This window comes from Stomoxys calcitrans, chromosome 4 (assembly GCF_963082655.1).
Source record: "Stomoxys calcitrans chromosome 4, idStoCalc2.1, whole genome shotgun sequence".
Taxonomy (NCBI): Eukaryota; Metazoa; Arthropoda; class Insecta; order Diptera; family Muscidae; genus Stomoxys; species Stomoxys calcitrans.
In genome coordinates, this window is record NC_081555.1 from 95330450 (window position 1) to 95336449 (window position 6000).

The 6000-nt window shown below is 37.5% G+C and overlaps 1 protein-coding gene and 1 long non-coding RNA gene across 7 annotated transcripts in view; one reads left to right on the forward strand and one right to left on the reverse strand.

Annotated features, from left to right (window-relative positions):
* Positions 1 to 2259, reverse strand: part of LOC106088648 (double-strand-break repair protein rad21 homolog) — a 48313-nt gene extending 46054 nt beyond the window's left edge. Inside the window, exons 1-2 of one of the 6 annotated variants that reach the window (XM_013254257.2) lie at positions 2002 to 2259; positions 1214 to 1419 (exon numbers count right to left, since the gene is read on the reverse strand). The gene's annotated coding sequence lies outside the window, so the exon portion shown is untranslated. Of the gene's footprint in view, positions 1 to 1213; positions 1425 to 1924 lie in introns of all 6 variants that reach the window. The other 5 variants (XM_059366172.1, XM_059366178.1, XM_059366174.1 and 2 more) reach the window with 5 other exon arrangements.
* A 392-nt stretch (positions 2260 to 2651) lies between these two features.
* Positions 2652 to 3121, forward strand: LOC106088647 (uncharacterized). The gene is made up of 2 exons (XR_001221484.2): positions 2652 to 2747; positions 2884 to 3121. It is a non-coding gene; the product is annotated as an uncharacterized LOC106088647 (long non-coding RNA).
* Positions 3122 to 6000: the final 2879 nt, after the last annotated feature.

Genomic DNA, 6000 nt, shown 5'->3' on the forward strand with positions numbered 1-6000 from the left:
GCACCAGCCATTATGGGGGAATGCCCCCCTTGCTGAATGAAATCAGCAAGTTTTTTGGCTCCAAAATCTTATACTTTAAAAAAGTATTTTGTCATTCCAAACTATCCCATAACGACCTATTACACATATCCATACATTAATGCATAAGCCCAACAGATGATGGCACAAACAATGCAGATAGACTCTATGACAGAGTGAAATGACCATGTGAGCGGGGAAAAAGGCAATGTGCAATGTCAGCTATAGTTAACTGAATAAACAAGAGAAATTTAAACAATGACACACAAGCGAACAGATGTTAACGAATGGTGGTGGATGGATGGCAATGCTAGTCCTCACGTTCCAATTTGAATAGACGACTTCGTTAATTCTGGTGATGGTTGTACATAACCGAATTGCAACGATAACAATATCTAATGAATTATTAATTATTATTATTATTTACAATAATTATATATATATTAAAGTAATTATTTTAGTTTAAGCCTTTCAGAATAAACTACATTATTTGCCTAAAGTTTCCAATGCAATAAATATCAAAATCTCTTGACAAAATGTCATTGACTTTTGCAAAAAAAAGAAGGGGTTAATATTCAAAACACCCACCACGAAAGCACAAATTTATCGATTTCAAACAATATGGCATCACTATGAACCGCCATAAATTTCAATTGCTTTGCTGCCTACCGCTGCCCGACCACCTCTTCTCTTTTATCTTACTTAATAAACTTTCGACATACTCACGTAAAACAATGTCAGAATTGTCAAACTTAAAAACCGCACACACACACATACACGCGACAAACTCAAACACATACATTCAAAAAATTACTCCATACGAAGGCGAAAAAAAGCATCGAGTATGCATTGAAAACAAGACCGGTGGTGGTGGCGTAAAATAAAAAAAATTGTGAAGAGAAAATTGAAATTTAATACAGTACAGCGAGCAAATACAATAAATGTAAAACCAAACCGGCACTGAGATACACTGATTGCCAACATGACTCACACTCCAAAGTAACAGTAGTAGTAGATGACAAAATACAAGCAAAAAATAAGCTCCATAAAAGAAAACTGGGGATAAAAGATTGTACACGCAAAAAAGCAACGTAATGGAGAAGTAGTAGTACTCTCACTCTATGTATTCCCCATTAAAAATTAAAAAAAAAAATCATGAACAAAAAAATAGTAGTCGATTTTCAACTTATCTTACCTTCAACGATATTTTGATATAGGAAAATCCTTGTGGATGGCTTATTAGTCTTTGCTTAACTTCAATGGTCTTTTTTGGAATGTCTTTGCTTCTTTATTCCAAACTCGGTGTGTTTTTAGGTCGTTTATTTCCACTTTTATCACACACATATACGTTTAGTTAAGTTCTCTTAACTTTTTCTGTTGATTTTCGTCTTTTAAATACAGCTGTACTAAAAAATATATGATAAAATGTGTAAATAAAATTCATGTACTTTTATTTCAGATTAAATAAAACAAAAAACAATCGTTGAATGACGACGAGTTGAAAGTTGAGGCGCGTTTCTTTTTTTTACACTCTTCTTTTGTGGTGGAACTTCGTCTTTTTCGCTTCGTTCGTCTCACAACGTACTTGTTCGTTTTTTGCTTTGTTTATTGTATTCTGCTGTGTGTACTGTTGCGCTTGTATCCCATAAACACAATCAAGCCGTTAATCGCTTTGGACAGAAGTGTCAAAGTTACTGAAGCTACGTTGTTTTGGATTTTTAAAAACAAAAGCTTTATCTGCTTGACATTTGCTTGTTATTCAGTTTGCTCTTCTATAATAAGACTATGTGGGTTTAATGCACATTTTTATTCACCCAATTTCTATTATTTCTAGAGCTCACTTGTTAACCAAGTAACAAATTTTAACGCCAAACGACAACGGTTTTATTGTGTTTAGTTTCTGTACTTTTTGCACTTTTTTCTTTTACACAGTTCGCGCGCACACACATTTCCTATACAATACTGCTGCTCATTAACACACACCACCACTACTTCAAGTTTAGTAGAATGCTACTTCTTCTTTTGCTTTATGTTGTACGAGTCTTTTTTTACAGCTTTGCAGTTTTAATTTTACACCATATTTTATGGAAACTTTGATGAATTTTTATATCTATGTTTGTATTTATCGCACAAAGTTTAATTAAATGAGGAAAATTAAGCGAAAACTTGAAAAACTTAAATAAAATTAAAAAGAAAACAAATCCGTAGACGCTGGTAAGTGACACGACTTTTCACAATTGAGAGAAGAGCGCAATAGGCGAATTATAAACTGTAGTTGCCATATTCGTCTAATCGTTACTATAATTGCAACTATGTTTGGCGAAAAATTACGGCAATCATGGAACACTTGTGATTTAAATCAACGGCCAAAAAGGAGTTCAAATTTAGTATTAGCAGGGAGAAATACTGTTTTTTTGCATTAGTTGAGGTATTTAGAAATTAATTATTAAACTTATTTACAAATATCATATCAACTAAATCCCCAAAGTGTAGATACGTTCAACCCATGGTTGATAAAAACAGTCTTTAAAAAATGCGCCAAATATCCAACGTTATTTTTTTATGTTTTTCCTTGTATACAAATAATTGTACAATAACAAATGTGAAGAATTAAATTGCTTCAAGCAATCTTTGATTTTGTGATCAATTTTGGTAAAATGTCTCAGTTCGTACGCGTGAAGTTAATTTTGAAGTGTCGAGTGCCTTTGGACATAAGCCTCAATAGTCCCGTAAGTAGATGCACTTTCTGATTTCTCTTCTTTTTGCTACCCTAGACCGAATCATGATGTGATTTTTACACTTAAAGGCTGGCACTTTGTCGCTTTTCACGATAATTTTCGCCGATTACTTTTTTTTATATAATAGATTTTAAAGCAAAAACCTTGCAATTTTGGTCTGTAGACACCCTACACCTTTCCAGGCCTATAGGGAGATTCCCAACATTTCAAAAGTGGTCCGCATAACTTGTTACAGAGCACGGCTTAAAGGGCGACAGTTTATTGGGATGTATATAACACACGGCTCAACCTATAAAATAAGATGATCAGAGCGAAAAAGCGAACCATATAACATGAATAAATATATTATATTTTCGTGAACCTAACAGGTCGATGGCGTTAATGACACCATCAATGTAAAAAGTTTCTTTTAAAATACCACGTCCAAACTTAAACGTTAGTAGGTTTATGGCATAGGATGCCTTGAGGAGCTTCCAACAATTTAGGTCCCTCTGACCTCATATTAATATTTCAGACATTATTACAGAAGGAGGTGAACTACCTGACGTCCCTCTACATGCACAGCGTGCCTAGAAGTTGCATATACTCCGAAAGCATGGCAGGAGGCAATGGTGGTAGCAGGGTTGTGGAGTCGAGTTTTTGTGGCCGGAGTCGAAGTCAGAGTCGGACTACTGAGCCGGAGTCGGAGTTTCGTTCGGAGTTGAGCACCCTAGCACCGACTCTGAACCGCTCTCTTAGGGCTAGGCACCACAGCCCTGGGTGGTATTTATACCCAAGCCCGGCAAGACAAGTAATGCGATATCAAACACCTATAAGCCTTGCGTCCTTTCCTCTCAAAAACTTGGAACATATTGCGAGTGTTATGATAAAGAAGACACCCAGTGGATTGCTCCAATACAAGCAGCATTGCTATGGCAGAGGATGGTTGTTGGAGACCGTCCTGCTCTAGGTTGTCCACAAAATAAAAGAATCCTTCGGTGTCAGGAAGTACATATTTGCGGATTACGTTGACATCGAGGGGGTTTTAAACATACTAATCCAATCCTTAGACCAGTACCGGCTGAACCGGGTCCTTAAAGACTGAATAAACCATATGCTAAGAAAGCGTTAGATAAATTGTGGGTCCCCATGACATAAAGATAAGGAAGAAAGCGGCACAGAGAACCATTCCTATGGTTGACTACAATAAATAACCTATTACGAATCCTGACTCGTACTTCAATACTACGCAGAAAATTTTATAATACTTTTAAGAGGTAGAAATCAGCTATACAGAAAAGCCGAAAGGGCATTGGAGATGATATAAGACGAGGCTTGACCTAGGAGCCTGAATCTGTCCTTTGGACCGAGGGCTGAGGGAACGAGCTTGCTCACCTACGGAACGAGCTTGCTCACCTACAGAAGCTTGACGCCACCTTCACTTGAAAATGTGGCTACGACAAAAACAGGATAATAAAGCACATTACTAGAGAATGCGGCCTTGGCTAAGGCGGAGAGACGAAAACCACGCCCCAAGGTAGATTATTCTAGATATCTAACCCATAGAAAAACAAATTAAATGTAAGGCAGCCACAACTTTAGGCGATGGGAGAATCGAAAGAGGGTAGCAGCAGGTCACACCATCGTGGTATAATTGAGAATGGAAGAATTTTCGGATCGGATACCTGAGACGACACTTGAGATCAAGTCTCTTATAACAAGAAATCCCCATGCGGTTTTTATATTCTAGGATAAGGATCGCTTCCTCTATGGCCTCAAGCAGTATATTCGGGAGATCGGTTAATATTCAAGCTATATTAGGTTTTGACCCAATTGGAACCAAACTTTGTACATCTGTTGGATGTCATAGAAAAAGTTAACGCTCAAAATTTCAGCCAAATCGGATAAAAGTTGCGGTCTCTAGCAACATAAAAAATAATTGGGAGATCGGTTTATATGGGAGTTATATCGGGTTTTGAACCGGTTGAAACCACACTTAGCGCTTCGTTTGAAAATCAGGGGAAAAATCATTGCTCAAAATTTCAGCCAAATCGGATAAGAGGTGCGGCCTCTAGAGCTCAAGAATTATATTCGAGAGATCGGTTTATATGGGAGCTATATCCGGTTTTGGACGGATTGGAACCATACTTAGTACATCGGTTGGAGGTCATATGAGAAGTCGACGTGCCATATTTTCGTGCAATATTTCAGCCAAATGGTATAAAAATAGCGCCCTCTAGAGGCTCAAAAAGTATATTTGGGAGATTGAATTATATGGGAGCTATATCTAAACGTGGACCGATTTGAACCATTTACAATCCGAACAGAGCAACATTTATAAGATGTACTTATGCAAAATTGCAGATGCCTAGCTTACTCCTTCGAAAGTTAGCTTGCTTTCCACAAAGAGACGGACGGACATGGCCAGATCGACTTAAAATGTCATGGCGATGAGAAATATACATACTTTATGGGGTGTTAGGTGTTACAAACGGAATGACGAAATTATTATACTCCCATCCTATGGTGGAGGGTATAAAAACCCCAAAGTGCTTCTGTCTTTTGGGTTTTTCCTTCGGACTCGGCTATAAAAAGGAGGCCTTTATCATTGAGGTAAAAGTTGAATCGGACTGCACTCATTGATATGTGAGTAGTTAGCCCCTGTTCCTTAGTGGAGTGTTCATGGGCAAAATTAGCATTTTCCTCTATTTATCCCTTTCCTGTCTCTGTGAACCACCAGAAGTTTATTCACATGATTTTCCTCACAAATTCTTCGATTCATTGAAATTCCAGTCATCGTAGGTGGAATGGACTTCAATATTTCTAAAAGACAAAGAGCTAATGGCAAAAAGATCCTATGACAGATTGTATCGTTGCTTGGTACTGAATGGTTTGATGATCAAGTGCCTGATAATGTTACCTGGCAAGGGGGGGAGATCGTTTTAGATTTCTCAAAATTTTATTTCCATAGAAAAATTTTATTTCCATAGAAAAATTTGTCAATATTTTATTTCTATAGAAAACTAGCAGAACCGGGCCCGCTCCGCTGCGCCTTCTTTCAATCTCTAATATCTTTTAAGTGCCATTGTAGTTTATGACGCTGAACGCGATCAAATCCTGGCGAGAACATCGGACAAAGCGGTGGTTATCCCCTCTTAATGTTAGCGACATTTGCGAGTTACAATTCCATGCATGGTCATAAAAAAAATTTTCCCCAACGAAGTGTCGCACTGCGGGACGCCGTTCGGACTCGGCTATAAAAAAA